Source organism: Pelodiscus sinensis, chromosome 7 (assembly GCF_052426305.1).
Source record: "Pelodiscus sinensis isolate ZL-2025 chromosome 7, ASM5242630v1, whole genome shotgun sequence".
In the NCBI taxonomy this organism is placed as follows: Eukaryota; Metazoa; Chordata; order Testudines; family Trionychidae; genus Pelodiscus; species Pelodiscus sinensis.
The window spans coordinates 66,189,371-66,209,953 of record NC_143058.1 but is presented as its reverse complement, the minus strand read 5'-3'; the positions used below and the strand labels follow the sequence as shown (position 1 = coordinate 66,209,953).

The following is a 20,583-nucleotide window of genomic DNA, read 5'->3' as shown; positions in this document are numbered from 1 at the left end:
GTGGAGAGCCAGTCTGTACTTACCCCCATAACTTTAGATCACAGAGACTATGCGATTGCGTAAAAGGGGGATGAGGTCTGCTGTAGCCAGGGGAGGGCAGCTCTAGTAATTGGGTAGGACATGTTCACCCTAGCGGTAACTCAGGATACAGTGGGAATAGGTCCTCCCTTTGGAGAGGGATCAATCACACAGGACCTAACCACATTAGCTTTTCTACCAGCAAGGGGACTCCCACACAGACCAAATGGGAAATGTGCCAGCCCGATGGGACCAGAAGCCTGGCTGTGTGCATCAGAATTAGATCTAGGGTGAGGAAACAGGACAAACCCATCCATGTGTGTCAGATCCTCTCCCATTCTGAAATGGGGCCAGGACAGCCAAACTCGATAAACTCCCCCGCACTGTACTGGGGTTCTAACTCCCCCTGCGACTTATGGCACCATTGTTCCCTATCGCTACAAAAGCTTCAAGCTTTGCAGCTTTCCCAACTTCTCCAATCGCACAGGTGTAAGCGCTAGAAAGCAAGCCGGGGTGAGCACAGAAGGAAAGAAAACGGGGGGGGAGGGGGGAGAGGAGGAAGCTGGGCCTGGAATTGCAAACATCTGCTTTCTGACTGATTCCGTGTTGGCACACCTGTAGGGCTCCCTTTTATTGCTAACATTCCTTATGAGTTAGCAACATTTTTTCCCCCCTCTTCCTCCAAGCTTCACATGCCCCGTAGGAACGATTAAATTCTTATGGAATCCCAAAGGAGTTTGCTGCTTCCCTTTTTAATTTACTCCAGGTCTCTCTCTTTACAGCAATGCCCAGCTTACTCATTCGTCAAGGCAGTCCCGTCACTCCCCAATCTACAGCAGCTCGGGCTCTGACCCAGAAGTCATTGTCAGCATGTTCCCCACCCCGAGGGCATCAGAGCATGGCAGAGACAATCCTCTTTATGCTGAAATCTGGGGTCACATAACTTGGGTATAAAAGTACCCGGCCTGGCACAGAGCTGCACGTTCAACCCCCGCACGAGGCTGCAGCTACGCTACGGAGTTGGCAGCAGCACAGAGGCGGTTGTCACCTTGCTAGTCCAGACGCTTTCAGCCAACAAGAGTGCGCTTTCCCATCGACTTCATTACTCCAGCCCCCGGGAGCGGCGGCCGCTCGGTCAACAGGAGACACTGGCCTCTCTCTGGCCAACCTCGTGCCGCCCATGCCTATAACTTACATCGCTCGAGGGGGAGGGGCTAGCCACACTCTGGAGAGGTGCAAGTTATCCCAACATACCCAGCCATACTGTTTTCAGGATCGAAGCCCAAACAGACAGGGGCTGAATTTACAACAACAAAACAGTGGTAAGAGAGAAAAGCAGAAAAAAAAGGAAGGAAAGAGGGAAACTCAGAATGGTCCTGTCCCTTTGATTGCTTCAAAATATGAAGACCCTGCTTAGCAAGGCATTTGGGCAGGAGAATAATTCATAATCCCTTCCCTCTTCAGCAGAGCATTTCAACACCTACTTAAAATAAAGCCTGTGTATAAGCGCAGTCCCACCTGGTGGTGCTTTTCTGAATCAGAAACCACGTCACTGGCACTACGCGTGCTTAAACAGTTAGGCTCGCCTGTAAATACCTTGTTGACTTGGGACCGAAGGGCTTTGCTAAATAAGCACAGGATTGCTCATGCTCTTGGCCTGTGGGCTGTAGTTTGCCCACCCCTGACTGTGTCCAGCCCATCAGACCTTTTAAACTGGCCTGCCAACATCTGCCGGGGAGCAGAGTTGCCTGGATGTGGGTCCCTTCTTGTCCTCCTGGAGCAACTGGGGGTGCAAGTCCTCTTGGAGGGTCCTGTCCATATACCTTTGTCCAGGACCCCTTGGGGGCAGAAGGAACTGAGGGGCTAGGCTTAGCTCCTCTCCCGCAGTATTTCCGGCAGAGGGAGTCAGGGGAGGAGGACTCCTGGCCCAGGGGAGATTGGGAGCTGATGGAGCCCCCTCTCTTCCCTTCCACTAGAACTCAGCATAATTCCCCAAACTAGGGAACTTGGTGGCTTAGCTGCGAGTGCCCATCAGTGACCCAACCATGGACATTACCCAGAGGGAAGGAAACCCAGCCAGGAAATGGGACCCAAGAGAAAAGTGAAACTGACAGACGCCAGGCACGGGGACCCTGAAGAAATGATCCACCTCCCATCTGAGACTGTCCCCCATTGGGTAATGGGAGCCCTGTTGAACCTCGCCACCTCCTCAGAGACTGACCCCAGCTGTCTGCCACCAGCAGCAGGGCCTCCCCTCCTGTGCCACTGCAGGGCAGCCCTGCTTTCCATGCTGCACAGCTAGTGTGGGGCGGCTGCTGGCAGGACACCCAGCTCAGAAGCCAATGCAGCTGCCATGCAGAAGGCAGAGGGGCATGGTATGGGAGGGCCCCCTTTCCTTCTGCACTGCCGCCTTCTGAGCAGGGTGGCCTCAGAGCAATGGCCCCTTGTGTCTGTGCCCAGCTCGGAGGGCAGCCCAGCTGCCAGCAGCAGCAGAGAAGGAAGGGGAGGCGGGTATCAAGGAATTGCCACCCCCCTTCTGAGCCGCTGCTGGCAGTGCCAATGCTCGCCAGGCAGGCCGGCTGAGAGCCGCTGCCGCTCCAGCCACCCAGCTCGCAAGGCAGGAGGAATCATGGACATTTCTTCCGGTTTCCACCTGGCCAGCAATCGGAGGATTAAGGAAGGGGTCATGCCTGGGAAAAGCCAAATGTCTGGTGACCCTACAAGCGACCCGCCTGCCCTCGCCTTACCACCCCCTTTCGGGCTGGGACTCCCAGTGAGAGAAACGCTGCCCTAGGACATTCCTCTAGACCGCCAGGAGTTCTCGGCGGCCCCTGTCCCACAACTTCCACGGAAGCTGTTGTAGAGTCTCAGGGAAGTTTCAAATATTTGTCCGGATGGAGACGGGAAAACAAAAAGGAGGTTCTGGCCTGGAAAACCCAGATGGTGCCAGTCATCAGCATCCCTTGTATTAACTGGCCCTACACTTCTTTGTACAAAGAACCCTGTTTCTTACCCAAGAACAAAAACAGTGAGTCTACATGCTACTTGTGTCAGCCAGAACGTATACAACCTTCTAACTCCGCTGTCTCCTGCGCCCCTCCTTAATTCCTTGAAACCGCCTCAGAGATGCTACATCAAGGCAAATTTCTTCATCCTGGGAGTACGGCCAACCTTAGGCAGACCAACCTCAGGAGCCAAATAAAAGAGAGTCATGAGGCTGGCTTAAAATAATGAAATTAAAGAGAAATAAATAATTCATTCTGTGCCTTTGCTTTCTGGGCCTTGAGGTCACACTTGGGTCGTGTTTTCAGCCTTTCCTCTGCAAACTTGAGGCCTTCAACCTCTTTTTCCATGAAAGGCGAGGGTGCACCAACGCTCCAGAGCCGATGCCGACATAGGTGTGCCAGCACAGCCCCCGAGCTCACATGCAGCCCTTACACACAGAAGGAGTTTTTCTGTTGGCCAACACCACCGGCTCCCCAAACAATGCCCCCTTAGACTCATAGCTGGGGCAGTCATGCCTAGCAGTCAGAGCACTGCCGGTCAGAAACCAGCCAGGGGTCAGGAGTCTGAGAGGAAGACAAAAGGCAGGCCTTAGACTCAGACTTTCAGAGCAGAAGGGACCATCATGATCATCTGGCCTGAAACTCCTGCACGTTGCAGGCCACAGAGCCTCATCCATCCACTCCTGTCATGGACCCACCATTGCCGGCTGAGTTACTGAAATCCTCAAACGGTGCTTTGAAGATGTCAAGTTATGGAGAAACCACCATTTACACCAGCAAGTGACCCCAGACGAAGGCAGCCTGTCCCACCTCTGCTCATCTAACCCTCTGAAAATTCCCACTCCCCCACAAGCATGGGGTCAGCCAGACCTTGGGCATTTTGACTTAGGAAGAAATTTTCTGGGGCGGCTCTTAGAGTGTGCTAAACACCGCCCTTCTCCTGGTAAGCCCCTCACTCAGCCGCAGGAAGCAGGGTGCGAGGAGATCAGCATTTGGGACCGCAACACCGTAGGATGGACGGTATGTCACCAGGGCGCTCCCCAAAAACTAACCAGAGGTGCTGCTCCTCACCCATAACTGTGCTGCGTCCACCCTCTGGACATGGGCAATACCGCCAATACAGAGCAGCCAGGAGGTGACCGCTCCAGCAGCTGTGACTCCGGCCGGGGGGGCCAAAAGGAACTGAAGAGACTCAGGGTGGGGTCGTTATGCAGTCTCGGGCCAGGCTGTGAGCAGACAACCGAGGTGTCATGGGAAACTCTTCGGCACCAGGCAGGTGCACACCTGGCGGGAGCAGAATCCTGCCTTCTCCTCCAGGGGCTAAGCAGGGTCACAACCCTGCGTAAAGCCCTCTGGGTCGGCACTCAGGTTCTCACTTGGGGCAGCGATGCCAGGGCAGTTCTCCGCAATGCTTTGCAGAACTGCGTACTTTCCCAAGGAACCCAGGAGAGCGCTGCAGGTTCTAGTCACACCATGAAACCCACATTCCCCCGCTCCTGCCCCAGCCTGCTTTTAAAGGAGCACTGGGTTGAGCAAGTTTAGGAGTGAATAAAAGCTCCCAAGCCTGTGCCTGGTCTCTGGAGAGTATGCCACGCCTTGTGAACGCAGCCCTTGCCCGCCCACCCACCCACCCACCCACAGTTAAGTCGATTACACAGAGAGGTCACCCCCTAGATACAAACAGGATCAGCGCAGCTTTTGATGTTCCCAGACTCCAGCTGAAGGAACGGGGCGGTGGGGGTAGCTCCAGCTGGCAGAAAGGACCCAGGGCAGCTGCACCTAGTGGGAATAGCGACTGGAGTGAATGTTCTGTTCTGAGCGCTGGCTGGGCAGCAGCTGTTTTCACAGTGGGACTCGGAAGCCCCAATCCAAGTTGAGGCCCATGCTGCAACTCCCTCTGCATGAGCACCACTTGCTCCCCAGCCGCCAGCTGCCTATTCCTCGAGTGTCGCTGTATGTAAGCTGCACAAAGGGAGCCATGTGGCCCACGGAACCCAGTGTGATGCTGTGCGCTGTTGAATGCCAGCTGGTCTGTTAGCTCAAGGGGCAGACTGGAAACCAGGCATTCCTCTTTGCCAGAAATAACGTCGCGGCTTAGAAATCTGCTTCCTTTCCCCCCCACCGTGAGGCCTCAAAGCCACATGCGAGGGAGAGGCTCGGGGACTTGGGTGCAGGGGGTGTCCTCACCCCTGGGCTGTCTGTGGCCTCCATTTTTCACTTCCTAGCCCAATCAGGATGTATTGACACAGCAGAAGAGCTCCCGTCTGTGGGGCAGGCAACGCCCAGTGATTACACCTCTCCCCTAGGACGAAAGGGGCCCCAATTCAAGCCCTGGCTCTGAGGCTAGTGACTCTCCCAACCCCTGAGCTCCGTTGCTCTGGTTCTGACCAGAAATCCCACCCTGGACCTGAAACCCCTGGCAAGTCACGGAACAAGAGGCGGGCAACTGGGACTCAGGCAGATTGTGCTACGGATGCGAACACAGCTTCTGCTGAGCTCTGCACGGGGCCCTCGTGGTCCGCAGAACACAAGCCGCATGCTACCTCAGCGCATGTCTGTGCCGCAGCTGGCAGGGGTTGCCCGGCATGGGTGGACAGCCACACCGGAGCTCTGCGTGAGCTAGTGTGCTGGGAATAGCAGTGGCGCCGGGGTAGTACGAGGAATGGCTTGGGCTAGCCACGCAGCTGCATACGGCAGGCAGACTTGTGCTCAAGTGCTGCCTAGACTGCCCTAGCCCCAGCCGATCCGAGGCGAGATGAGACTCTAACCCCATAGAAACACGGTCCCAGCAGCAGGACCTGCAACGAGCTTTTCTGGGACCGGGCAGCACAGCTTCACGGAGCATATTTTTGTCTGGTGCTTTCCAAAACAGAGGCACATTTTCATGCTACAGAATCTCAGCTCCTCTCTCAGGATCGTATTTGCTCAAGTACCAAGCTGAGAACAACAGTACCAAGCCCGACCTCCCTTCGCTCTTTGCCAGGGTCCAGAAAAAATGAGTCATTAGCCGAGGCTGTTGAAAGTCAAAGCAGCGAAAATAAACAGATGCCTTGGAGGAAAAGCAAGCTGGGATTGTTTCAATAAGGGAGGCACAGACGAAAGGCAGCAAAGGCAAAGAGATCTAAAGACAGTCAAAGACAAGCTCCAAATTAACCTCTCGGATTCCAACTTGTACCCCTTGCGACCAGGCACATTGTTGTAGGGACACGGACACAGACAAACACACACGTGGTGTTAAAGGAACATTTCGGAGGTGGCAACGTCAAGCCCTCAGAAGCTAGAAAATGTCAGAATTAGGCCGTGGCTGCAAGTCCTATTGGCTTCCCTCGGGCGCGCGTATTAGGACAGTCTTTAGTTACAGGATCGCATTCCATTTTCCCGGCAGGACCCTGCCTCATTCCATGCACAGGATGGCTGGTATCGCTTACTGAGCAGCTGTTCAGAGTTGTGTTTACCCTCATGGTCCAGCGCGTGGCCATGGGCTGTCCATACAGCACCCTGTCCAAAGCCTGCTCTGAACAGAAAGTTACTGATTTCCTCCTGCACCCTGCAGGGCTGCCAGTCCCTACGGCCTCTAAGTGCAGCATGGGCATTAACGGCTCTTCCCACAGCATCCCCGCAAGGTGCAGGAGAGGAACTATCACAGGAGAGGTCCAGTGTCATCCCCACTTGCCTAGGTGCTCAGAGGCCGGGACCCATAGCCCTAGCCTGTGGTTATGCTGTGAACAGGTTTCAGCTAGTGGGCAGAGGGAGAAAAGAAATCACTGAACAGAGATCAGCGTGAACCTGACACGGCCAGAGTATTTCCGTCACCCTTGAGATCCTCACTTGCCTGCCCGGATTGATTTCCGTGACAGCGCCAGCCACAGCTTCTGAGCCGGCTTTAGAGATGGGAACAGGAAAATGACCTCTCCTCCCGCCCACTGTCTCTATGCCACGAGCTTGCCAAGGTACGAAAACGGCTCTGTGACTGAAGTGTCTCACCATCTTCAAAGTGCTTGTCTTCAAATGGCCCCGTGAAGGAGCCAAGTGCTACTGGTCCCATCACACAGGTGGGGAGCTTGGAGGCAGTGTCTTGTCGAAGGTCACCCAGGGTGTATGTGGCAAAACAAGGCTCCCTCAGCCCCACACTAAACCCCTAGCCCCTGGTATAAAGTGACAACTTCTGGCCCCTGATGTGGGCTCTTTGCATGGACCCAGGCCTCCGTGGAGCTCATGGGACAAGTGAGTCATATGCCGGTGAGAGCGCTCTGTGCAGGGGACAACTCGGAAAAGAATTGTGCGTGCCCTTCCAGCCCACTGTAGAAAAGAGGAGAAGACAATTCCAAAAGACGCCGGACTACTTAGGAAGCACAGCACATCTTCTAGAACTTATCACAGAGAGCGAGCACAGAAGGGAATATACGCAGCATGCATCCTTCATAAGGCTGGCCAAAAATGCTCCAGTCAAAAAAAAAAAAATTTTTTTTTTTCATTGAAAAATGACTGCAAAAAGCTTTTCACTGTCAAGAACAATTTCTTCAAATTGTGTTGATTTTCATGGACTTTTTCTTATGAGGGAACAAAAATCATGTATTTTCCAACCAGTAGTACATTGTAATGTATTCAGCGAATTAGCCCAGACATTTTCCATGCCGCTGACAACTATTTCTGTGAGAATTACAGGGGTACCAGAAGACTGGAAAAAAACACAACAACAAATATAGATGGTCTCTCTCAAAAAAAGAGAAGGATGGAACAGACAATTACTGCCCCAGAAATGTAATTTCTGCCCCCTAGTAAAGTGTTGGAACAATGACAGAGAAACACCAGGGAACGTGTAGCGGGAAACGCTCCTGCTTAGGTAAATAGAAGGCATAATGACCTGATTGGTCTTTTCCACATGTAGATTCTAGAGCATCACGTGCTATCGTCCAGGAACGGGGGATGCTCCCATGGGGAGAGCGCCCCCTCTGGCTCTAAGAAGATCTAGTTCAATTGCCACCTCTGGCCAAGCCTCCTGTGTGACCTTAGTCAAGTCACATAGAAAAATCTCCACACTGCTAAGCCCAAAACCAACCAACCCATCCTGCAGCAGTGTGAATGCCAAGATGGTAGGCAGTCATTCTGGCTGGAGTGGCAGCTATTTTTAGCTCTATAATACAAACCCCACAAGCCTGAGTCAGTTGCCCCAGGCTCCAAGACTCACTCCCAGGGGGCGGGGGTATTTTGCTGTGTAGACACCCCCCCCCACCTCAATGCCTCGTCTTGAGAACATGTGGCAAGTCTTGCTATAGGACAAGGTTGGGGTTTTTTTGTTGTTTTTTTTAAGCAGGAAGAGAGAAGGCTGAGGGGGGACATGATTGCACTCTTTAAATATATTAGAGGAATAAATACCAGGGAGGGAGAGGAATTATTTAAGCTTAATACCAGTGTGGACACAAGAACAAATGGATATAAGCTGGCTAGAAGAAAGTTTAGACTTGAGATTAGACAAAGGTTTCTAACCATTAGAGGAGTGAGGTTCTGGAACGGCCTTCCAAGGGAAGTAGAGGGGGCAAAAGATCTATCTGGTTTCAAGATTAAACTAGATGGGTTTATGAAGGGGATGGTTTGATGAGATAACATGATCTTGGTAACTAATCGACCATTCATTATCAGTGGGAAATAGGTCAATGGAGGGATGATAGGAGTTTGCCCACATGCTCAGGGTTCAGTTGATCACCATATTTGGGGTCGGGAAGGAATTTTCCTCAAGGGTAGATTGGCAGAGGCCCTGGAGGTTTTTCACCTTCCTCTGTAGCATGGGGTACAGATCACAGCTGGAGGATTCTCTGTATCTTGGGGTCTTCAAAGTATTTGAAGGCTTCAATATCTGAGATATAGGTAAGAGGATTATTCTAGGAGGGGTGGGTGAGATTTTGTGGCCTGCACTGTGCAGGGGGTCAGACTAAATGATCATAATGGTCCCTTCTGACCTTAAAGTCTATGAGTCTATGAGAGAATAGTCTTTAGAACTGGCCTATCATATCTTATCCTGCCTGCAGTTAGCTCTGAGGAGCTTTTGAAGTCCTGCTTTCAACTAGAGGGCGTGACTGTTCCCACTGGCATGTCCACAGCTGTATTTCTTGCTCCCTGTGGCCCTGGGACTGATTTGGAAACGAGTCCAGCTGTCCCGACTGAGTCATCTCGGTAAGGACCAGATGTGCGGAGCGCCTGGGGCACACAACTGATTTCCAGAACCTGCGTGCCCCGGAAGTGCCCAGCTCCTTTGGAAACCTGGCCAATTCTTTTTGCGCCTCATAGGAGCGGAGTGCTTTGGAAATCTGACTCGGACAGTGGGCGCTGAGCGGTCTTGAAAATCCCAGCCCCTCACTACATCAGCAAGGCAGTCGCATGCACTCACCCGCCAACAGACGTCTCCTGTGAGCACGAAGGACAGAATGCACTGGATTTCTCAATCCAGACCACGCGTCTTCCAACTCCTCCCCGCTGAGCAACAGCTGTCTGGGAGGCATCTTTGTTTAAACAGAGTAGCCTATGACCCTGCCAGTAATAGGCCTAATTGAGTAGGTTTCACCAATTATTTAATTTTTTTCCAGGGCCAAGGACTATCGCAGCAGATGACTGAGAAATTGTGTCCCCCAGCAGAGAGATATTTAACAAACGCTTATTTCAGGATTCCAGCTTTTCAAAGACTCTGCAACACAGAGCTAGGTGCTCAGCACTAGAAATCAAGAACTCCGAACGCCAGTTCCTCTGTGCAAATGGAGCAGACCCCATTCACACACTCCAGGGTTACCACGGCAGAGTGGTTAACTTCACCACTTTGAAAGCCACATGACAGACTGCATCTAGCGTTGGGAGAAATATTTCTACCACCATCTAAAACCATGTGCCACTTCCACCGCGTAATGAAACATGAAAGCAAGTAATAGCTCAGGCTTAGTCTACCTGCACTTTTCGATGGAATCTGCTCCAACTGATGGCCTTGAAATCATGTGACTCCCCCTCTTCTTTTTTGAAATGTTTCGGTTTCTTAGCAATCAGCATGCAAAGCGCAATGGGGGGGGGGGGGGGGGGGGGGAGGGCAACGAATGGGAAACAAAGGCCATTCCAAGCCCTGTGAAGTCAGGCTGAGCTCTTTTATGGCTAAAATTTATTTGCTACTTTCCATTTCTATATGTGGTATCCATGTTGTTTCAATTTTTTTTCTGTGACAAAATGTATTATTGATAGGAACCAGACCGGGGGCTGCTTTAGTACTTAGATATCTAAATAGTTGCTTGCAAGTACAGTCTATCACTAAAGTGAAAAACCATGTCACTCAACTGCATCCTTTGGGGAGGAAAAAACCCCCCACACAATTCTTTCAAGATTTGCCAGTTACTTTACAAGTTAAGTCTGTCAGTTTAGCACTAAATCTCAGGGTTAAAATGGGTAAAAAAGAGAGCCCTTGTTTTAAAGCTGGAAAATTGAGTTTGTCTGAAATATTTCAGGCTTGTGTTTTGGACGTGTGATGATTGATTTATTGGCTTAGAAAGTGACTATGCTGACAGCTCCCAGCGTTCTGCCTAGGCTTCCCTGTGGGCTGCTGGCCAAATGTGAATTATTATTATTTTTACCAAAACAGCTTCACAGGAAGGGACTGACAAATAAATAACAATATTTTGCAGTTCTCTGGCTCCCTTCCATCAGAGGAGCACAGGGTGTATTACAGACACCCATGAATTAAATATCACACTATCCCTGGGAGGTCAGGCCAATCCTGATTTTACAGCTAGGGCAGCCGAGATCCAGAGAAATTGAGTAACTCTCCCAGGAACGTATGAACAGCCAAGCTCACAGCTAGCAACAATGGCCAAGTCCCTTTGCTGCCGAGTTTGAAAGGCTCTTAGGCGAGGCCGCACTCAGTTCAACTCCACCAGCGCCTCGCTGCCCCCGAGACCGCTCAGCGTGACTGCGAGCCGCTTGTGCTGGGGCGGGCTCGTACACTCTGCACAGTTCAGCCACTAGTGTGGGGCAGAGCCGTCCCTGCTCAGCGCAGGACAGACTCTGGGGAGAACGGCAAACCTGCTCCGACCGGCTGGGCATGGCAGTTACTTCTCAGGTGCAGCTGGGCTTTAACCCGGTGCTTTACAATGTTAGGAGGCTTGGGACAAAGCAGGCGGCTAGCCGTCCAAAGTGATTCTCAAAGCGGCGCTGCACCCCCATGGAACACAGGAACAGTAGCACAGAACGGCACAAAACTTCTTTCCTGCCCTTTCCAAAGGAGCCTGGAAGAGCAGGATGTGGGGTGTCTAAACCAACCCGTTTTCTGGCAACCAAACCTGAAGGCTCCCTCTGGCCCTCCTCTAAAAAACTGAAGAATGATTTGGATGAAACTGGAGGGAAAAAAATCATTTGTGGCAAACTTTTTCCCTAGAGGAAAAAATTATTTCCTAGCCTTTGTACCCTGTTTGTAAAAGGAAAGCTAATCAGTGGAGTGTGTGTCTCTTCGCATGATTAGAAAAAGGCTTTGGGTCTAAGTCATGCTCTGCTTTGCGAAGCAGGGCAGAAAGCAATCGATTCTGGCTGTGGGTTGCCATCATCCGCTCTTTCCTTTCATCTTAATATAAACTGGAGAGGAGAAACCCCTGCGATCCCGCTGCCATCACCACCTGACAGCTTGAATGCAGCTCCGGAGACGGAATCGGTGGGGCTGTTGGGGAGCGGATAGCCAGGGCTGTCAGAACCAGACACAGCCTTGAGAGGGAGGTGGTACAGTTCTATTTCTAGCCAGACAAAGAACTGAGACTGCTCCTGCGAAAACCGTGGGCTCTAGTGCTGGGGCAAGGACACAAACACCATCCAGCACGTTCTACAGCTGGTCCTCTTTCTACTACCAAAAAGTTTGGCAAGCAGCGTGCGTGGAGCGTAAGGGAAAAAAGATAATGCAGCAAGGGGTTTTGGCAAGGATGTATTCTTCCCCAATATGCAGATAACAATTAATAGCCACCCCAAGTGACTGCAAGAGCTCAGGTTTTAAAACCACAGTTGTGTTGAAGTAGATTCCTGATTAAGGGCAAGATTGGACTCTCAGAAGATATTTGGGGGGGGGGGGGGTGTAAATTAGAGCTACACAGAACACAGAGCCAGGATTGATGGAAGTAAACTCATTTTATGGGAATCTTGGTGCCCCCCATGCTAAGTGGACATCCAGATAATTAAAATCATGCCGGACCATGGACGTTGCTGGACCAGAGAATGCCGGACTAGAGAGGTTCAAGGGTGTCACAAGGAGGAAGGAGAAAATTTGTTCCTCTTGTTTCTGAGGACAGGACAAGGAGTAATGGGCTTAAAGTGCAGCAGGGGAGGTTTAGATTGGACATTAGAAAAAATTCCTAACTGTCAGGGTGGTCAAATATTGGAATAAATTGCCAAGGGAGGTGGTGGAATCTCCCTCTCTGGAGATATTTAAGAACAGGTTAGATAGACATCTGTCAGGGATGGTGTAGACGGAGCTTGATCCTGCCTTGAGGGCAGGGGGCTGGACTCGATGACCTCTCGAGGTCCCTTCCACCTCTATGATTCTATGAACCTGTAGCCCCCTTTCCTTCAGCCTGTGATGGAACATTGAAAAATGAATTCTAAGCAGTTCTGGGTTTAAGGGCACACTGGGTCACCCTGAAAAAAAATCTGGTTTCCCCCGAGGAATTAGGCACAACAGAGTAACCTTTCCCCCTCAAAACTGATTATTGATTTTGGATGTTCAGGACTCTTAAATAACCCCCACCAAGCCCCTCTGCCATTTCGCCATGTCCCCTGAAAGCACAGGCCAATGCTCAGGAGTGGGAGATTACCACTGTACAAAATGTCATTAACCAAAGATCTAAACAGCAGGATATTCCAGTCAGGGTTCTAGGCCTAACGCGCCGTGGCAGGCCACCAGATCTGTTTGCCTTTTCCCTTTTCGTATGTGTCACGCAGAGCGAGTCCTTGTTGGGTCTCTCTGCAGAGCAATGGCGGCAGGACCCATCCACGTTGCTCAGCAGCGAACGGGCCTGCAGTCGGTCGGCTCGAGCCCCACTAATTAACTGCTATTACGGTTAAGTGCTTTGTGGGATCACGGAGACCGTCCAGGCAGCCCGCTGACGAGGCCCGGAGCCTCCACCACAAAGGGAGCGCTAACCAAACAGCACAGCATTCCCTGGCACACAGCTGGAGGAGCTTTCTTTCTTTAACGGCATCTTTACAAAAGTTATTAGAACTAAAAACCCATCCAGAGACACAAGAGCAGAGCATTTCCAGGTGCCGGGGGGTTTTGTTAGCTCCCTAACTCACTGAGGTGCTTTTGAAAATGTGAGCGGCTGCCCAATTTTTGAAGGCAACAAAGGGAGTTAGGCACTTAGCCAATTCAATAGGAGACAGGCTGCTCTAGGATCTTTGGGAGACCCCTGCCTCAGGTGCATTTTAACGGGCGTTAGTGGTTGGCCTTGCAATCCCCTCATTGATCCACAGCACACACTCCAGATATGCCTCGGCACCGTTTGCCCTTCTCATCAGTGTCTTGTGACTACAGAGAGTGGGGCCCAAACCAAGCCGGCAGAGTCACCTCTCCCCCCGTTTTAGTCTCTGCAGAGCTGGATCAAAGCTTCCCAGTCCTGGCCTACCTATATCCAGCGCAGTGCGTGGTACCCCCAGCAGTGCAGTGCAGGGCCAAGGGTGTGTTAACATCTACAGGACTGCTCTAATAACCCCACCTCAGCCAATCCTGCAACTTAGCTTGGTTTCTTGAATACAAGGCTAACCCCACAGGAAAGCAGCCCTTTGGCCAAAGGCAGCAAAATGGGACAGGATACTTGGGATACTTCAGAGCACTTAAAAACTTCGGCTAAGACCCCCTCCTCCCCGAGATCCGGGAAACTAGCGCTATCTCCCCGGGGGCCCTTGGCAGGCAACACGTCCCCTCGTGGAAGCACGGTGTCCAGGAGCTACAACAAAAAGAACTTTATGGGAATGGGGTGGGGGAGGAGGAAAAGCGGAGAACCAAAGGCACTTGGGAAGGCAGGGCTCAGAGGGCACACAGGGCATCAGTGGCAGAGCCCTCACTACTAGCCCCACTCCCAGCTCCAAACAGGAACCTTTCTTTCTCCTCTAGCCCTCTGGCCAGGGCTTTCTTGCCCGATTGTGCCCGACTGCCGTCTAGGCCATGGTGACCCCTCGCCCCAGGAACATGGGGTGCTCTTCTCCCAGCCCTTCAGGTTCCAACAGGAGCAACAGCATTTTCTTGCCCCCAAGCCCAACACTTAGTTGCACGGTAACGCAAACGCTGCCAAACGGTAATGCAAATGAGGCGCGGCGCAGTCATTTCCCCTTGCTCCCCACAGATGGCAGCAGAGAGCTCACTCAGTACAGCCCCGGCCCATGAGGCATTCCCCAGCCCCTCGGGGCTGCTCCCAACAGGTGTTACACCCGCGAGCTGCCTGCTCTCCCGGGCTTCCGGCCACAGGGCTCCGAGGCGCGGAAGAGACCGGCCTGCCTGGGAAGCTGAGCGCTCGTTCTGTGTGCGTCCCTCGCTGCACTCACCATCCCTTTGGCCTCTTTTCCCCAGATTCTGTCCTCCTGCTCGGCACGGCCGGCTCTGCAAGCCCTCGCTGCCTGCGGGAGCCATCCAGCATGGAGTGCAGCGAGGAGGGGCTGCTCTCGTCGGCGGAGCCGCGTCTCTGCCAGATGTGTGCCAATGCTTTCACCATTTAGGTCCCATTGATTTCACTGGACTGGTAACGTGTCAGAGCCTTCCTGAACCAGGCCAAGTGTCCAGAAGGGAGCCGCTACCCCAAGATCCACCCTGCCCCCCTACTTGGGAAGATACAGGAGAACATGGGGGTGTCTCTTTGGAAGCAAATTCCAGGGAAGGAAGCGGGGTTCTGAGTCTGGAGGAGGGAACCGCTAAGACAAAAGCATTACCCCAAGTCCGTGAGCATTCGTGGACTTGGCTTGCTGTTTATAAATCACCCCTCACGCACCCCAGCTCCAGAGAAGCTCAGATTTCCACTTTCAAGCCACGTCTGCCTTCCAGGCGGGAGTTCTGGCGTCTTCAGAAGTGCACATGCCACACAAGAAGGGGAGGCTCACGTGGAAAAGGCAGACACTGATTTAGAAAGGGCAAACACTCGCTTGAAATCAGGATGGTCTTCAAGTGACCATTGCTAAAGGAGCCTCGTGCTTGTGGTCAGCCCTGTGGAAAAATGCACTGAAGAGTTTCTGCACAAAAATCAATAGGCCCAGTAAGCGCACGCTTTTAAAAGTCAGCGGGAATTCATTCTTAGTTGGTCGCTGGAAAGCCTGAGCACGAGAAAGCCACCAAAGACGGGGGCTTCTCTCCGGTTCCTACAGGCTCAAAGGTTTTCCGTCGCAGCCCATACAGAGCAACGCTGGGCTTGTGTCGAAGGCCTCAGGAAGCAGAGCCAAGCTTTGAAGAGGATACATGGAGCTTAATGCAGTAACACGTCCCTGCACCAGGCAGGGGGAGGGAAACGCAGCAATCCGTACCCACCTGCCAGTAACACTCACGCTGTGTTCAGCAGCAGGAAGCGGGTCGAGCTTGGCAAATGCGCTGAGGGTGCCGAGGATTCATAGGAAGTTTTATGCATTTGACTTTTGCTATTTGTTTCCACATGTTTTAGAAGAACCGCTCCTTTCTCGTCGTGTGGAGGCTCCCTGTGTTTCCCTGCTCGTGGCTCTGGAAGAGGCGGCCAGGCATCCAAACGACTGCAGGCCAAATGTTCCTTTTGGAGTGAAGAGAAGCAAGGCATCTGTCCCAGAGTGTGCATGTCTACCATGCACCGGCAGCTCAGCCCTCCGAGTCCGGGTTAAGTCCAAGCTCCGCTTCCATCCCCACACAAGTCAGCCTGTCCGGGAAGAGCCTGAACCTTCCCTCTGCAGCTCGGGTCTAAGCTGTGTCCTTCTGCAAGGTGGGCATGGTTCAAGCCGCAGACCTGAAGCCAAAGGCCTGCGTAGTGCAGTGTGGATGCTCCAACATGGGATGCAGCCCCTGTGCATCCACAATGCAGCCTGGTCTGCCAAGGGCAGGCTTAGCGACACCGACTCCACAACCCAGGGCTCACAGCACCGTGGAGACGTGCTCAAAGGACCTCAGCAGTAGCCTGGGTCCGATTCAGGGCTGCCGAGTGCCTAGCATCTCACGCACGACACGACACGCATCCCACCCATCAGTGGGGCTGAGAGCAACTGTAGTTCCCCCTAAGGCCAGGAGAGGGCACTGTGGTACCTGGTGTCAGCAGGACCCAGGGTCAGGCGCACGCGCAGGGCGGCAGTGGCCTAGAAAGAGCCCTCTCTGGACCTCCCATCGACTCGGGGCCAAACTCATGGCCCATAGTTCATGGGATAAGCGTGAGCACATGAGATCGTGCACGAGCCTCACACTTCGGGTGTGACACTTGACTTGAGAGTGTTTCTGGGGGGGAAGCTCTGTAAGGAACGAGTGGGTCCTAGGTGCAATGTCCAATGGCTGTGTACGGAACACGCGGGTACCACGGCCACTGTCACCCCATTCCTGTGTCTGGCTGCCAGGCCTAGATTTCCCCACCCCGGCGGGCTCCTCTGATGAAGCAACTGGGCTTATCCCTGAGCACTACTGAAGCCAATGGGACCTCTCAGAGGAGGAAGGACACGAGCAGCCCCAAGGGAACCACTGGCAGTGCACAGCCGCAAAGGAACTGGATTGCTCCTGCAAAATCTGGGCAATTCCTCTATGCCCTAGTCCCACCGCAGGCGTACCTCCCTGCAGCCCAGCCAGAACCCCCGGCCGGGTTATGGGGGTGTCTGTGCATGCTGTGAGAACACTGTCAGAGAGGCAAGTTAATGGTTTCTCTTAATTAATGGGCTTCAATTTTACCCAGCTGTAACGCTGGCCTAATTTAAAATCTTTCCACGTGGGTGCAGCGACATTTTAACAGGAACCATTGTGTCTGGCTGAGTGGGAGATCTGCAGGGCTCCCTCCCATCAGTGCTAGTGAGAGTCATGTGTTTGCAGAAGGGTTCAATTCAAGAAGTGGGACGAGAAAGAAAACAGGAGGGTTGGGCGCAGGTAAGGGCTGGAAGAGCCCCGTTAAGAGAAACAAGAAACTCTCCAGACGAGGCCATCAACCTCAGACTAGTCAAGAGGTGCCCACCACTTCAGATAACAGTGGCTCTATTGATGCTCCTTCTGCATGTCTGAACACCAGCCTATTGCACTGGGGGAGCACTTAGTGGCCGCAGTCCTAAACCTCTGTGCAAGGCGCTGTACACACAAACACTCACACAGAGAGTCCTGCCCTCAACAACCTCACAATCTAAATGTAAGGCCGGAGACAAGAGATGGATGCAACAGAAAGATGGGCAAATACAAGACGGAAATGAGGCAAACCCGGTCATGAGCAGCAGTGGTCTCAGCACACCAGCTGCCTGGCCTCTCAAGTTTTTCGTAAGCATCACAGCAAAGGAGAGTGTTAAAAGAAGGACAGTGAAGTTAGCACCTGAGGTGCAGTCTCGCACCATTTCTGACCCACATGGAAGCAGGCCAGGCCAGGTGTCTCCGATAAACGCAATACCATGTTTCCTACAGATTCCCAATGACAACATTTTAGAGCTAAAAAGTCTCAGAGGGGCTCTGTTGGGCCAGGCACTGCACCGGCACAGCAACACACAACCTATGTGACAAAGAGCTGGCGCGCTACTAGCTGCAACAGCGCAAGGGCATGCTTAGACGGGAACGACGGCTCCGAGACACGACTAGTGGGATTTTCAAAAGCACGAGCCATGTCACACCAAGGGGAGGTGCTTTGGAAAACCCCATGCAAAGTGGCTTGCCCACGATCACGTAGAAAATTTTCAGCAGAGGCAAGAGCTGATCTCAGACTTCCTGAGACCTAGTTCACGGCCTTAACTGCAAGATCACCCTTCCTCTCCATGTCCGAGTAAGGTCCAACTAGGCATTCAGGCTTAGGTCCTGCCTCCGGCACACAAAGTACAGTTCAGACAAATCCAATTGCTAGGTAAGATTTTGATCAAAAAGGGTCGCAATGCAATTCCTGACCCAGCCATGAGAGACCGTCCTTCAAGATTATCCTCCTCCTGCCTCTTCCACGAGTTTCTTTATATTCAGCCAGAGGAGCTGCACTGCCTCTGGGTTCAAGCCTGCATTGGGGAGGGATCCCCAAGTCCAAATCCTCACCATGGAAGTCAAGTTGGCCCTCTGCAGCTAACATTCAGCTAAAGGACTTGTAACCTGGGTTCCCCTGGTTCCCTCTTTTCATAGAATCCTAGAACTGGCCCTCGAGGGGTCATGAAGTCAAGTCCAGTCCCCTGCCCTCATGGCAGGACCAAACATTGTCTAGATCATCCCTAACAGGTGTCTGTCCAACCTGCTCTGAAATTTCTCTGGAGATGGAGATTCCACAACCCCCCTGGCAATTTATCCCAGTGTTTCACCACCCTGACAGCCAGGAAGTTTTTGCTCATGCTCAGCCTAAACCTCCCTTGCTGGAATTTAAGCCCATTGCTTCTTGGGCTATCCTCAGAGGTTCATTTTTCTCCCTCCTCTTTGTAATACCCTTTCAGGCATTTGAAAGTAGCTATCATGTCCCTCCTCAGTTTTCTCTTTTTTCTAAACTAAACAAGCCCCATTCTTTCTGTTTTCCCTCATGGGTCATGTTCTCTAGACCTTTTATATGGAGATATACCATCTCCCAGAACTGGAGGGGACCTTCAGAGATCATTGAGTTCAGTCCCCTACCCTCACAGCAGGACCAAAGACCATCCCTGACAGATTTGCCCAAGATCTCTAAATGGCCCCCTCAAGGACTGAACTCACAACCATGGGGTTAGCAAGCCAATGCTCAAACCACTGAGCTATCCTTCCCTGACAGGTTTGATGCTCCTCTCCAGACCTTCTCCAGTTTCTCCACATCCTTACTGAAGCACAGTGCCCAGAACTGGACACAAAACTCCAGCTGAGGCCTACTCCACTCAGAGTAGAGAGGAAGAATTATTTTTTGTGTCTTGCTCACAACACTCGTGTTAATGCAGCCCAGGGCCAGGTTTGCTTTCTTTGCAACAGCATCACACTGTTGACTTATATTTAACTTATGGCCCACTCTGACCCCTAGATCCTTTCCTAGACAGTCGATTCCCTTTCTGCGTGCGTGAAACCGTTCCTCCTGACGTGGGGCACTTTGCATTTCTCCTTACTGAATTTTGTCCTATTTATCTCAGACCATTTCTCCAGGTTTGGAAGGCATACATTACAGCAAGAGAACATGAGAAGGCCAGTAGGCCCAGAGAGAGCTATTATTTGGGTTACTGCACTCTAAGGCCTGTAAGTGTCTAGGAGAACCAGGCACATAGCCCCGTAGAAGCCTTGGCTTTCTTATCACTTTAGTTTAATCTAAGAAAGTGCCAGCTCATAGTGTATTCAAACTCACACTCAAACTGGCTCATTCCTGAAATAAAATCTAGCTAGTGCACCCCATGCCACAAACTTTTGCCTTGCAAGAGGGGCCACAAAACAAGACAAACTGGGAAATGGAGATGTCGACAGCCAAATGAATTAATCCACCCCAAGAACAAATTCCTAGCAAATGCTGTAACAAGCCAGCTAAGCATGTTGTCTACAGAGGAAGTCATTAAAAAAAGTTACAAAACAGACTGTCTTGCAAAGTCCTTGCTCAAGAGCTCTAAGACTGTGATAACTGCTGGCTTGTACAAGAAGAAACGTACCTCTGGATTTATCTTTCAACCAACACTTCCCTTGCTGCCAAGTATTTTCAAACCTCACAGCAATATCCTTCAGATGTCTCCCAGATTCCTGATTCTGCCCCCCTCCCTGCTCTACAATCAGGCAGGCAGAAACCTATGTTCCCCTCACCCTGGAGCAAGGCTCCATCTGACAGCTTCTCCATCTGTTTGCATCTATGAGTTCCCCAGTGGAGAAACCAGGTGTCCTATCTGAGAGCACACATGCAGTCAGCCACTAGGCTTTTAAACCCAAATAGAAAATAAAACCAACGCCGTGAGCGGCAATCCATCAGGTGTGGTGTACCTCATCGCCTGTGGAAAATGGATTCAGTATGTCCAACGGACAGGAAGCTGTCTGCACTCAAAGTCTATGAAAAGCACTGGCCCCCACCCGCCAAACAAGGGATGCCCCATTTTCAATTCGCTTCAACATGCCTGACCTTTCACTGCAGACGGCGTCACTTGCTCTCGTCGTCGAAAGAGACTGGCAAAGCCGGGGCTGCAGAATGAAAAAAGTAGGACTCATCGGGGAGTCAAACTGGAACCATATGGACAAAACGTGGAACAGACAGCGTACAAAAAACTCCAATTAGTTTCACTGCAGTGCAAGGGTGAACCGTAACCTCTCTTTTCATGTGTCTCAGTCTTTTTCTCTATTGCTCTATCATATTGTTCCTCCGACTGTGAGCTCTTTTCCTGCTGGACGTAATACGCCTTTGGCCAGAGATTCCTTAGAGATGCTTCAAGTTCCTAAGCCCAGTGGTACTTTGAGGTGACAAATGCCAATCTCCCCTCTGTG

The 20,583-nt window shown here is 51.9% G+C and overlaps 1 long non-coding RNA gene across 6 annotated transcripts in view; it reads right to left on the bottom strand.

Annotated features, from left to right (window-relative positions):
• Nucleotides 1-20,583, bottom strand: part of LOC112545888 (uncharacterized) — a 150,701-nt gene that overhangs the window by 120,655 nt on the left and 9,463 nt on the right. For all 6 annotated transcript variants that reach the window (XR_012905339.2, XR_016350120.1, XR_016350119.1 and 3 more), the window contains exon 3: nt 20,225-20,283. This is a non-coding gene — a long non-coding RNA (uncharacterized LOC112545888). The remainder of the gene's footprint in view (nt 1-20,224; nt 20,284-20,583) is intronic.